The 14,583-nt window shown below is 37.2% G+C and overlaps 1 long non-coding RNA gene across 1 annotated transcript; it reads right to left on the bottom strand.

Moving 5' to 3' along the window:
• Positions 1-2,919: 2,919 nt before the first annotated feature.
• Positions 2,920-13,514, bottom strand: LOC119866311. Its single transcript, XR_005379649.1, has 3 exons — positions 13,463-13,514; positions 7,095-7,216; positions 2,920-3,056 (listed from the first exon to the last, which is right to left on the bottom strand). It is a non-coding gene; the product is annotated as an uncharacterized LOC119866311 (long non-coding RNA).
• Positions 13,515-14,583: the final 1,069 nt, after the last annotated feature.

Genomic DNA, 14,583 nt, shown 5'->3' with positions numbered 1-14,583 from the left:
GAAATGAAAACATGTGTGTATGTAAAAAACTTGTCCAGGAATGCTCATACTAGTGGTATATGCACTATCTCCAAAGTGGAGAAAACTCAAGTGTTCATTAACTGACAGATGTGATATATTCATACAATGGAATATTATTCAGCAATAAAGGGGAATTACGTATTGCTACATATTACAACGTAAGGGAAACTTGGAGACATTATACTAAGTGAAAGACGCCAGTTATAAGACATTTTATATGATTCCATTTATATGGAATGTCCAAAATAGGCAAAACTCTTAGAGACAGAAAGCAGATTAATGGTTCCCTAGGGCTGAAGGTGGTTGAGGTAAATAGGAAATGACTGCTAGGGCTGTGGAATTTTTTTTTGCAGTGATAAAAATGTTCTAGAAGTAGATAGTGATGATGCACAATTCTGTGACTACACCGCAAATCATTGCTCTGCGTACCATAAATGGGTGAATTATATCTCAATAAAATTATTATGAAAATAACAATTGTACTGCTTAATACCCATTAGGATGGCTACCATTAAAAAAAAAAAAAAGAAAATGGCCAGTGTTGGTGAGGATGTGGACCTTTGTGAATTTTTTTTTTTAAAGATTTATTTATTTATTTTAGAGAGAGTACGAGCAGGAGGAAGGCCAGAGCGAGAGGGAGAGAACAGACTCTCCTCTGAGCACAGAGCCTGATGTGGGGCTCTGTGGGGGCTCCACCCCTATCTCTGAAATCATGACCTGAGCTGTAATCAAGAGTCAGATGCTTAACTGACTGAGCCACCCAGGCAACCCACTCTGTGGAATGTAAAATGGAATAGCCACTATGTTTTCTCACCCTGTGGCTCACATATTTATTTTCTTCATGGTTTCACCTCTTTTTATGCTTCTATTGATTGTTTTCTCTTTGACCACGGGCTATGGTTCTTGCTTTTTCGTGTGTCCCATAATTTTTAGTTTTATGTTAGATATTCTGTGTAATAGAATAGTAGAAACAGAGGTAAGAAGTACTTACCTCCACTGAAACCACAGTCCTTGTATCAATCAGGCTGCTCATTGAGGAACTGAGTCAATCGGATCTGTCATTAATCTGAGTCTAGGTTTTCTCTAGCTTTAGTTTGATTCAATTCATCACAGTTGCAAATGTTTTGAGAGTAGAATCAGGACTCTCTTTGGGCAAACTTTGGGTGTGAGCTCTCATGAAATTCCAGAATTATCATTGTGCTTTTCGTGCAAACAGCCCACTTTTTAAAATGTAGGAGGTCTCTCTGCCCTACAGCCTGGATGTCAGCTCTTGACACAGTTGGGAGTCTGTTTTGCTCTTGAGGCCTACCCCAGGTTTTCTGCACCTGGGAGATCCCATTCTGTTGGAAATGCTTGTGGGGATTCTTCTTTGCTCTCCTGCCTCACTCTGGCTCTTACCATCTTAAAGTCTGAAGTGCCTGTGAGAGGAGGGCAGGGAGGAGCTCCTGTCAGCTCTCCTGCTCCACACAGAATATCCCCAACCGATTTTCCTCAGCTCTCTGTTCTTTCTCAACAATCAGGTGAAGACTGATGGCAAAGAACTGGGGAGCGGCTAAAGATTTATCTGTGGCTTGGGCTTCTTGGAATGATCATCTGCAATGCCAGCCTACAATTAGCTGTTAAATATTCATTACAATGTTAGCTGATTTCTCCTTACCCTCGGTCAATGGCAGATGCTTTCTTCTCCTTTACTGTACCACCAGGGACTAGGTAGACCAGCCTTGGGGCTTTTCTTGATTATGAAGAGATTTTTACTTTCTGGAGCTTAGGTTGCTTAGGTTTCTTTGCATCCTCAGTGCCCTGACTGGTTTGAAAAAGCTATGGTTTTGTGGCTTACCTAGCCTGTTTTTTCTTTTTCTTTCTTTCTTTTTATGTTAGGGCACAGTTGACAGTCTCTTGTGACTTTCTATATCCTAACCTGCAGCAGAATTCTATACTTGATTTAAATTTTTTTTTCTTTTCCTCTTGCCATTCTTATCAAATAATTCTCCTGCTATGAAGATAGAGACTTATTTTTGTGCTTCAAGTAGCCACGACAGGAATGCAGGACAAATAGATTCAGGACCAGGAGCCGTCAGATATCTACGTATGTAGTCAGGCATACACAGGTCCACTGCATTTCAGCACTGTGAAATTGTATCCTGATTTATTTGCTAGTGTTTTAGTAGAATGTTTTTTTGACGAACCAAACTTGTTTTGCTGCTTCTCTGGTTTAGTAGTTCTATAAGAATGCCAAACAAAGCATCAAGGCTGTGACTGGTTTCTGGGCTCTCTATTATTTTTTTGATCTAGACTTTTTAAAATCTGGAATGACTTCTATGCCATCAGATGGTTCAGCCTTGCCCAGCATGTACCTATTCTCTACATTACTTTGAATCACAAACCAATTGAACTCTAGAGGTAGATGAAATCCTAGAAATTGTGTAACTTTGTGGAGCTAGAATTTAAAAAAAAAAGGTTTTTAAAAAAGACTAGGAGTACTATTAGGAGGTTGTTAAGTAAGAATAGTAATAATTATTAATGTAATTTTCAAAAAATAAGGATATTAATAAATACAACTACCATCTGCCTTTATTATCATTTCATAAATGAAAAGATGTTCTAACAGCAATAAAGTAGAAGAGACATAACTTCAGAATTTAAAAACTGCACAGACCTAGCTTTATGAAAAACTCACTACACTGTCTTCCATTAATTTCCACGTGGCCACTGATCAGTCATGGACCAATGGTCCACAATGTTCCTTCAACCAACATTGGAAGTCATAGAAGAAGGTCAACCCTCTCATTTTACAGATCAGAAAGTGGTAATTTGGCAAATTTCAATGCTTTTTCAAGGTTAACAGCTAATTCAGTGTTCTTTTGATTATATTTGCTAAGTTCTGAAAACAAAAAATACCTTTGCTGATGATGTAACATTGGCATTGAGATTCAGTCCCAATTAAGAATCTCTCTTCCAGAGACTCTGAAGCATCGAAGATTCACGTGATAGTGCATCAGAATGAATCCCACATATTGTATGTCACATTCTTCACACTGCATCTCAAAAATAAATATGGAGCTTCATTTTTATCAAGATTCTTATTTGGTTAAAATTTTTCACTTTATATTGACAGATATGATTGGAAGTTTTTACTCAAAATAGAAAATAACAGAAGGTCATTCTTCAAATTTCACATGTCTCAAGTATCTATATAAGTTTAGGGATTGTGCAGTATAAAGAACATCTCTTTCTAAATTTATAGCAATTTTTCGTTTTTCCTTTCCCCAATCCAATTTCTTCATCTGTATTCTCAATTATTCTAATAAGTTCTATCTCACATATTATTTCTGCCTTTGCCAATTCTGTCTACTTCTCCTCTACTCCAGCCCATTCACATTTTCTATTAGCTTGGGATTTATACTTTTGTACTAAAGTGAATAAATTATCTTATTCTGGCTTATGAATGAAAGATCAGAATCTATTACTTATTTTGACATCTCTCATTAACTATCTTAACTTCTTCAACTGTAATAAATTTTAGACATTTGAAATACGACTGAAACGTGAAAAAAGGAGCCATCAAATTATATGTCTCCTTCTAGATGAAAATACGAGGGCAAGAAATTTGTAATGGATCAATTTAAGCCATAAACATGCCTTCCTATTCAAAAAGGCATCCATAAAACTGGCACTTGTTATCAGAATAAAAGATTATTCCCATATATTTGGCTGATGAAATTCTGACCGTAAACTCTACGGTGCTAAAGCAGGTAGCCAATACTAAATAATCATTCCCATTCCCTTTATACAGATTTCCACGTGCAATTAGGAGGCAGGTGATTATTTGGGCACTTCTGAAGTCAGAATGGAGTGAGAGAGGCTGCATACAGAATACCCAGGATTATTGACCTATTTTTAATCTTATTGAAAAGTATTTATTACACAATAAACTGCTTCTCAAATTGTGCTGAAGCCTTATAAGGCACATAATGAACTGACTACTTCAGTGAATTGAAAATAAGACTTTGAAATGTCTCAAGAAACCTATTAAGTACTTGGTTCTTGGGGGATAGACAATTTTGAAAATAATTTCTAAGTAAAATGTGTAATTTTGATCACTTTTATTGCTAGCTCAAAGTCATAAAAAATAATTTCTTTATAATTTTTTGGTTTACAATCACTGACTTTCAGGAAATGGTCATTGTTATACATCATTTCTAAAATGATATAATTTCAGAGAATGTTTAATCAAATGCCTGGATTCTAAAAAATGAGAAAACCTAGCTCAAAGAAACTTAATGTCTTTCTCTTGGACACATGACTGATAATTGGCAGAACACTTTATTCCTTGATTCAGAATCATTTCCAGGAAACCAGAAAAAAAAAAAACATTGCCTTGGAATGCCTATATTTGAATAAGACAAGAGAACGGACAAGACTTAGCATAGTTCGAATAGCTCTGAAGCTAAGTGGCATTATGTCGTCTTACATGCCTGAATACTCTTATATTTTTTAAGCCACTTTTTTCTGAAAGATATATTTCTTGAGATGGTTCTCATTCTTATATTTATTTATTATAGTTATTTAAAAATTTAAAAAATTTCATTTATTTATATATTTTAAAATAAAATTACATACATTTAAAGGCAGACAACATGATTTGATATATATAGGGATTCAATATTCAATATATATAATTCCTGTTGCACAGTGAAATGGTTACTACAGTCATGCTAATTAACATATCCTGTTACATAGTTCCCATTTTAAGCATTTTTTTTAGCATACCATTCTCTTAGCTTTTTTTCCTGTTTTTTTTTTTAATCAAATAAAAAGGAAATGTCTTGAATAGCCAAAGCAATTTTGAAAAAGCAAAGCAAAGCTGGAGGTGTCACAATTCCAGACTTCAAATTATATTACACAGCTGTAATAATCAAAATAGTATGGTATTGGCACAAAAATAGACACATAGATCAATGGAACAGAATAGAAAACCCAGAAATAAGCCCACAACTCTATGGTCAATTAGTCTTTGACAAAGCAGGAAAGAATATCCACTGGGAAAAGAACCGTCTGACAAATGTCATTGGGAAAACTGGCCAGCTATTTGCAGGAGAATGAAATTGGATCATTTTGTTATACCATACACAAAAATAAACACAAAGTGCACTAAAGACCTAAATGTGAGACCTGAAACCATGAAAATCCTAGAAGACAGCAAGATCTTTTCATTGGCTGTAGCAACTTCCTTCAAGATATGTCTCCTGAGGCACGGGAGACAAAAGCAAAGCTAAACTATTGGGCCTTCATCAAAATAAAAAGCTTCTGCAAGGCAAAGGAAACAACAAAACTAAGAGACAACCTATGGAATGGGAGAAGATATTTACAAGTGATATATCTAATAAGGGTTTAGCATCCAAAAATATATAAAGAACCTATACAACTCAACACCCTCAAAATAAATGATCCAATTAAAAAATGGGCAGAAGATTTGAATAGACATTTCTCCAAAGAAGACATCCAGATGGCCAACAGACACATGAAAAGATGCTCAATATCACTCATTATCAGGGAAATATAAATCAAAATTACAATGGGATATTCACCTCACCTCTCAGAATGGTTAAAATAAAAAATAAGAAACAACAAGTGGTGAGGTTGTGTGGAAAAAGGAACCCTCTTGCACTGTTGATGGGAATGCAAATGGTGCAGCCATTGTGAAAAAAAGTATGGAGTTTCCTCAAAAAGTTAAAAATAGAGCTACCTTACGATCTAGTAATCACACTACTGGTATTAATCTGCAAAATATGAAAACACTAATTCAAAGGGATACATGCACCCTTATATTTGTAAAAGCATTTTTTAAATTTAAATTCTAGTTAGTTAACATATGGTGTAATATGGTGTTAGGAGTAGAATTTAGTGATTGATCACTTACATATAACACCCAATGCTTGTCACAACAAATGCCCTCTTTAATATTTATCACCCATTCCCCAACCACCTCCCTTCATCACCTCTCTGTTCTCTATCATTAAGAGTCTCTTATGGTTTGCTCCCCTCTTTCTCTCTGTCTCTAGCTCTTTTTTTCCTTCCCCTAATTTTATCTGTTTTGTTTCTTAAATTCCACGTATGAGTGAAATCATACAGTATTTGTCTTTCTCTGATTGCCTTATTTCACATAGCATTATTTACAATAGCCAAATTATGGAAGCAGCACAAGTGTCCATTGATAGATGAACGGATAAATATATATATTTATAAAAAAGACTGAAATCTTGCCATTTGCAACAACATGGTTGGAGCTAGAGGGTATAATACTAAGTGAAATAACTCAATCAGGGAAAGACAAATACCATACGATTTCACTCATTTGTGAAATTTGAGAAACAAAACAAATAAGCAAAGGAAAAAAGAGAGAGACAAATGAAGAAACAGACACTCAACAATAGAGAATGAACTGATGGTTATCAGAGGGGAGGTAGGTGGGTGGGGGGTGGGTTAAATAGGTGATGGGGATGAGGGAGGGCACTTGTGATGAGCACCGGGTAAGGTATGGAAGTGCTGACTCACTACTTTGTGCGCCTGAGACTAATATAACACTGTAGGTATTAGAATCAAGACTAAAAAAAAAAAAAAAAAAAAAAAAAAGAATCAAGACTAAAAAACTAAAAAGTTATTTTTAAGGTTAGGAGAAAAAAAAAGGGAAAGAAAAAAGGAAGAAGTTAATTACAACCATGCCACTTAACATAATTAATAATTTTATGCAAATCAAATATTTCTGGAAAATTGCTACCATTACATTCAACAGAACACAGATATTGGTGTAAGGGGTTGCCGCTAAAATCCCGAATACACTCAATACATTTAACCGTCAAGCCTCCAGCTGGAGGTAAACCCCTGGAAATGAGCGTGAACACGTGTGAGCTTGAACTCTCCCCAGCTGCTCTGCGGCTGTTGTTAAAGCTAATAAACGCCTGAGCGCCACAAGGGCCTGATTGTGACACACGCAAAGGACCGTCCCTCCGGAGCTATCAATGTTGGTGCGGGAGGGCAGGTCTCGGAAAGAGGAAATCACGAGCAATAATTACCTAGGCATGTAAAGGACTCTCTCGGCCACCACAAAACCCACCCTGAAGAAGAGATTGCTGGCTGGAATGAACGGGAAAACCAGGAACAACAAGCCCACTAACACTTCCTTGTGCTCCAGTCTCTGAAACACACAATAGTGAAGGACAAATTAATTTTTAAAAAATTTCACTGCAGTTGGCATTTAACCATCTCTTTCATTCTCAAGTTCTCATTGACGGAATGAATAGATCAGACCAACGTAAACCCTTTGATCAGTGAGCTGAATTCATCAGAGAAAGCCCTCAGGCTGACACCTCTGGCTTGTCCCACGTCTGCCACCCAGAAACCTCTGATAATTGTGCAGGATCAGTGACCATTACTCCTCGTTCTGGGCCGGCCCTACAGCCACCCTGTTTCTTAGTTTCTGGTCCCTTTCAGAATGTCTGTTCCCCCAGGCAACTGGCTTCCAGAGAGCAAAGCAGCTTGATAGGATCAAACTTACTAAGGCATTGTGGAGAATTTAATTATTGTCCTCTGTGAAATAGAACTCATTTAAACAGCTTTAACAATAAAAAACAAAGCCCACCAGGAGAAGCAAAATCTTAGCATAAAAGAAATTAAATGCTAATGGTAAAATTTGGTGCCAGTGAGGGAGACTATTTGAAGATTTTCTTAGCACTTCTCAAATTAAGCCAGTAAGCAAGGTTTTTTTTTTTTTTTTTTTTTTTTTTTTCTTTTGAATCAAATTATTCAGGAGTACCTGGGTGGCTCAGTTAAATGACTGACTCTTGGTTTCAGCTTAGATCATGATCTCAGGGTTGTGACTGAGCCCTGCATTGCGCTCTGCACTGAGCATAGAGACCGTTTAAGATTTTCTCTTTCTTCCTTTGCTCCTCCTCCTCCACGCTCTCATTCTCTCAAAAAAAAAAAAAATCTTTAGAATTATTCATTAATTATTCATTAAACTGAGAAAGCACTTGTTTATGAAATTGTCTATATTAATTTGCAAAGACTTTCTGTGATTTATAAGTAATAGAAAAAATTTGTTTATTACTAATATGTTGTAATGGACTCTGTGAAAAGTATTTTGCATTACCTTATGTGTATATGATAATATGTATTTAAACATAGTTCTGTTTATTTGTTTATTCCCTGCTTTTTAAAAAATTTTTTACTTATTTATTCATGTGAGGCACATAGAGAGAGGCAGAGACATAGGCAGAGAGAGAAGCAGATTCTGCGCAGAGAGACTGACATAGGATCTTGGGATCATGACTTGAGCCAAAGGCAGATGCTCAACCACTGAGCCACCCAGGCATCCCTATTCCCTGCTTTATTGAGATAAAATTGATATATAACATTGTGTAAGCTGAAAGTGCACATAACTTCATATACATATATATATTGTGACATGACTACCACCCACAATGGAGTTGGTTAAAGCCTCTGTCACTTCACATAATTACAATTTTTTGTGTATATGATGACAACATTTAAGATCGACTCTTGGGCCACCTAGATGGCTCAGTTGGTTAAATGTCTGATTCTTGGTTTCAGTACCGGTCATGACCTTAGGGTCATGAATCAAGCCCCAATATGAGGCTCTGTGCTCAAGAGGTAGTCTGCGTGAGATTCTTTCTCTCTAAGGGAAGTCTACTTAAAATAGACTTTAACATATTGGGTGGTCTTGTTTTTTCTTTTAAAAAATGTTTAACAAGAAAACTATATGCAACTTTCCATATTACAATTGGAAATATTTCCTATGAACATTTTAATACCTATTATAATTAATAATTATAAAAGAATAGACCAAAAATTCAAAAATATAAATGAGACTCCCTAATATGAACTACAAATACTTTATGCAATGTAAAAGATCTTTAACATCTTGGGCTATTTTTCACCTGAATTTTATTTAAAAATTATGCTTTACTGACTACAATGTATAGAGTAATAAAGTTTCTGAGAGTGAATCCATATGAATAACTGTAATTTGGATAGTTCCCTCTAAATAATTAGAGGAAACTATAATTCTAAATCTCTAAGTAATGATGTTATTTTTTTATTCAAAGGAACTATGCCCTTTAGATTTAAAACAAAAAGAAGAGACAAAAACTACTATAACAAGGTTTTGTCTTAAGTGAGTACAGTAGGATGCTATATTTCTATGCCCTACAGAAATTGAAAAACAACTAAAGGAAGGGCAAATCATTTTATTTAAAAGCTGCAAGATATCTTTGTGATTTCATTCATAATTGAGTTTACAAAGCACCTTTAAGTTCAAGAATTTGAAGTACTTAGTTGAAAAAAACCCCACCTTTGTAAGAAGGCTATAATATGAAGAGCAACTGTCTTGACAAATTCAAAAACAAATCCCAGAGAATGAGTGTCTTCCAGTGTTCCTCATGAATTCTGCTTCAGGAGCACCTAGGTTGGGAGGAGGCAGGTGTCAGGTGACCTGCAGACACCGTACTCCATGCCTGTCCCCTCTCTCACCCAACCCTGCAGGGCAGGACTCCACGGAGCTCACTGCTGCTGGGGACAGGGAGATGAGGGCGGGAGTCAAGGAGCCCCTTGCCTCTTCTGGAAGACTCACGTGCAAACTGAGAACTCACAACACCGTGTCTTCCTTGTTCCTTCACCAGGTTCTTCAGGCTTCAAGAGCATCTTTACCTCCTTCATGGCCATCATCCCACTTGTAATTACACACTTATCTGTGTGTTTATGGTCTTTATAAAATATCTGTCTTCCCCAAGAGACTGTGAGCCATGAGGGCAGGGAGATGATAGGCTGTGTTCCCTGGTGCATGATCTGTGCTTTAGTTCAGTGCCTGGCACTTACTGGTGCTCAGAAATATTTGTTGAATATGTCAGTGAATGAATAAATATATTGGGCAAGAGAGAAAACTGAATAGAAGAGGGCCTCCTGGTAGAGGTGACAATCTGGGTTTGAAAAATGAATAAATGCTTACAAGGCAGAAAACACTGAGAGAGGGGTCAAGGCCAGTTTTTTAGTTGCACAACAAGAAGACCTGGATAAGAAGAACCCCTTTTCTGGATTGGTTCCATCGGTGCTTTGTTCCTGAGCTCAGGAAGTACCTCCTCAGTAAGGGACTGCCTTTCAAAGTTCTTTTGATATTGGACAATGTCCCTGGCCACTCAGAACCCTTGGGTTCAACACCAACAGCATCAAAGTGGTCTACTTGCCCCCAAATACAATGTCTCTATAATCAGCCTCTAGATCAAGGGGTCATAAGGGCCTTTAAGGCTCATTACACACAGTACTCTTTGGAAAGGATCATTAACACTATATAGAAGAGAACCCCGATGAGAGATGAAAATCTGGAAAGATTACATTATTGAAGATGCCATTGTTATCATAGAAAAAGCTGCAAAAGCCATCAATTTCTGAAACACGAAATTCCTGCTGGAGAAAACTGTGTCCAAATGTTGGGCATGACTTCACATGATTTACAACAGAGCCAGGCAAGGAAATCATGAAAGAGATTGTGGAAATGGGGAAAACAAGTGAGAAAGTAAAGGATTTCAAGATATGGCTCTCTTGGAGAAATTCAAGAGCTAATAGACATCACACCAGCAGAGTTAACAGAAGTTGACTTGATGGAGATGAGTGCTTCCGAACCAGTGCCAGACTATAACGAAGAAGATGTAGAAGAGACGGTGGCAGAAAACAAATTAACATAAGATCATCTAGCGGGGTCTGGTTATTCAAGACTGCTTTTGACTTCTTTTAGAACATGGGCCCTTCTATGATACTGGCACTGAAATTAAGGCCAATGGTGGGAAAAGGATTGGTATCATATGGAAACATTTTGAGAGAAATGAAAAAGCAAAAAAGATAGAAATGATGATATATATATATTTCTGTGAAGTTACACTGAATATACCTGCCTCTCCTGCCTCCTCTTCCAATTCCTCCACCTGTTCCACCTCTGCCACCCAGGAGACAACAAGACCAAACTCCTCTCTCCCTTCTCCTCTGCCCACTGAACATGCAGACAACAAGGATGAAGACTTTATGACAATCCATTTCCTCTCTTGGTGAAAAGTAGATAATCACCACGCTGTGCAGTTAATAAAATTATCTGTCGTGAGTCGGTGTCTTCATGTGAAAACCTAATAACTATGTGGCAAGAACTGTGTGGCACATTTCTGTGTCATCATCATGATCACTGCCTAAGTGGCCATTGTGTAGAACATCATGTGCAAGACTTGTATGGAAGTGGATAAGGTGTCCTTCTGCAGGTATAAGATGAGTGATATTTAATGTAAAATTAATGATATGTTAGTTTTCTTACTGTTTTATAACTTTGCTTTCAAAAAAATTACATTACCATATAGCATGCCTCTCTCTCTCATAATTGGAGAAACTGTGTATCAGCCTATCATCACAGGTAAGCGGTTTTAAAAAAAAGTACCAATGTTTCCAGTGCTGTGTTATGAATATGACTGTAATGTGATATGCCATAAAATTTTTATAACAATTTATTCATTAGCATATAGGCTAGGCTACCATGAGGCAATCATATTGCTGCTTTTTTGTTTTCAATGCCTGGATCATTGTATCTGTAAATAAATATATAAATGTGAATTTTTTGCATTATCTTTCCACTTTTGATGTCTAGTGTTAGTAACATGTATAACATCTACAGTGTTTTGTATCATGTAAGACAATATGTAGGTACCGACAGGCAATTCATTTTGTAAACTGATGGTGTAAACTTACTATCAATAAATATAATACAGTACTGTAAATGCATTTTCTTTCTTTTTAAAAAGATTTATTTATTTATTTTAGAGAGAGTGCGATGGCGGTGGGATGAGTGGTGGGAGGATGAGAATCCCAAGCGGACTCCCCACTGAGCACAGAGCTGGCTTGATCCCATGATCCCAAGATCATGACCTGAGCAGAAACAGAAAGTCAGATGCTCAACCAACTGGGCCACTCAGGCCCTCATCTCTTATGATTTTTCTTAATAACATTTTTTCTCTAGCTATATACTATATACTTACAGTATACTATATACTGTAAGAACACAGTATATAATACATAATACATAAAAATATGTGTTAATTGTTTATGTAATTGGTAAGGCTTCTGGTCAAGAGTAGTCTCTTAGTGGTTAAGTTTTATGGGAATCAAAAATTATACACAGAGTTTTGACTGAGTGGGGGGTAGGCACCCCTAACCCCTGCATTGTTCAAGGATTAACTGCATCTTCTTTCAATATTCCTGTAAGATTCTCCAAGGTGACCGAGTATAAACCCAGATTGTTACGCAGCTGCCACTGGCACAATCGTGCATCTGCCCAAGCAGCTAATGGAAGGCAGCAGTTTTTTTCCAACGCTATAAATTATGGCAGATGAATCCCAGCTCCAGGATTGAGCGTAACCTGGCTCAGCTTCCCGGCCATGGGGCACAGCTGAAGAAAGAAAGATATACCCAGATACAGGTGGGCACAGGCGCGCACACAGATAGACCCAGATGGCAACGTGGGGCAGGAGAATCATAGGGTGGTCTTAAGGTTAAAAAAAAAAAAAAGAGTTAAAAGCTGTTCTGAGAAGCTGAATCATCTCTGCCGTATCTCATTAATGATTCCGTATTTGGCTGTGTCCCTGATTTAGGATTAAACGGCCACAATACCATGCTGCAGAGAGGCCTGGGATAGATTCCCCATCATGTGAGCATAGGCATATGTACATGTCAAGTGCAGACATGAACAGATGACCTATTTAATTGTTTCTGAGAGCAACAGGACAAAGCTGAACTGGGACAGAAAATGGTTGTTTCAGGAACCCAACAGCATGGCTGCCAGCCTACACTCTTCTTGGCTCAAGCTGGTGACTCATTTCATGACTTTCATAAGCTCTAAATTGCACCGATATAATTTAAGTGAAGAAACTAAATAGCTGGGAGACAAAAGTAGACTTGTACACTCTGTTCTCCCAGCCGTTTCGAAACTTGCTTTTCCAAGGACAAACTTTTTCCCCCTGAGAGGCACTGATGGTAGGTGAAGGCAGATGAAGATCAGCGTATTTATGAAATTACAAGACACAATAGCTCATTCTCCTCCCCCTTATTATTATTATTTTAAATATTTTATTTATTTATTCACAAGAGACACAGAAAGAGAGGCAGAGACAGAGGGAGAAGCAGGCTCTCTGCGAGGGACCCTGATGTGGGACTCGATCCCAAGACCCCATAATCACGACCTGAGCCAAAGGCAGATGCTCTCAACCACTGAGCCACCCAGGTGCCTCATCCCGCCGCTTATTATTGATTGCCACCTAGAAAATGGTGTCTTTGCTCTGGAAACTGAAATCAATAAAGAAAAGAAACCAGATATAATCCACAGAGTCTCACTTACTTGGTGAAGATCCACATATTTTAGAGCTACATCTCCTGAAGCTCGTCAAATGCTCATCATACTTTATCAAACAAATATGGCAAGAAATTTCTGGCTTATTTCATGACATATGAAAGTAACAACAAATCCAGTAAGCTTCTATTTTAGCAGCTAAAAGGAAGAGAAAGATTTACTTGCATAACAGCTTCTGGAGGAACTCCTATTAATAGTAGATTTGATTCCTGCTATCCATCCTGTATGCATGCAAAGCAAAATATCTTCTATAATCAAAATATGTTGCATCTCCTTGGACAGGACCCAATTTCCTACTCATGAGACATATGGTGATAAAAGTGTGATAGATTATTTTGCTTCTTAAGGGGTGTTTAAAAAGCTACTTTCACAGATAACTCACTTGAAAGAATAGTTCACTTCCTCTCTAATTAAATATACATTCAAACAGCCTACCTCCATCATTTAAAAGGGCAACTGTAATTCACTAATAAAATGTAGCAACGTCTGGAAAAAGAAGCTTTGTGTTTGAAAATGGCACCAAATACTTATATTTCTGTGAGCTCAGCAGACATTCACTTACACATGCATCAAGACATGAACGGTGCATTCATAAAAGGACTGCTTTCCCTCAAATAGGTTCAGCCTAAATCTTTAAAATATATCCAAGAAAGAAGAAACTCTATGATCCACACGAAGCTTGAAGATGTGAAAAAGACAACCTAACGACCACTAATTGGGAACTGTATTTTCCTAGAAAATTCCTTCAGGATGGTAGAAACAAATGTCTTTGGCTAAAAGCAAACAGTAAAACATGTTTTCCAGCAGCGTTTGGCATTATAATATTACCAAAGAGACCTTGTAAAATAAGGGTCAATGTCTGTCTCTATATAGTATCTATATAGAGATGATTAGAGTTCATTGGCTAAAGTACTAATGTCAAAGGGATTGTGAAAGATTTGAATGATTAGATATTTCTAGTGATTCCAGGAAGGCTGACTCAAAAATATTTCTCTTATTGGGTTCCTTTTTAATACCAAATACCAGAGCCCTGGTGTTGAAAATTAACCTAAGCCAATTTGGCTTCTTAAAGGTTACGAGGTCTTTTGTAAACACTGGTAGTATCTGGT

Source organism: Canis lupus, chromosome 27 (assembly GCF_011100685.1).
Source record: "Canis lupus familiaris isolate Mischka breed German Shepherd chromosome 27, alternate assembly UU_Cfam_GSD_1.0, whole genome shotgun sequence".
NCBI lineage: Eukaryota > Metazoa > Chordata > Mammalia > Carnivora > Canidae > Canis > Canis lupus.
The sequence above is the reverse complement of the archived record's forward strand: the minus strand, read 5'-3'. Positions and strand labels throughout refer to the sequence as shown.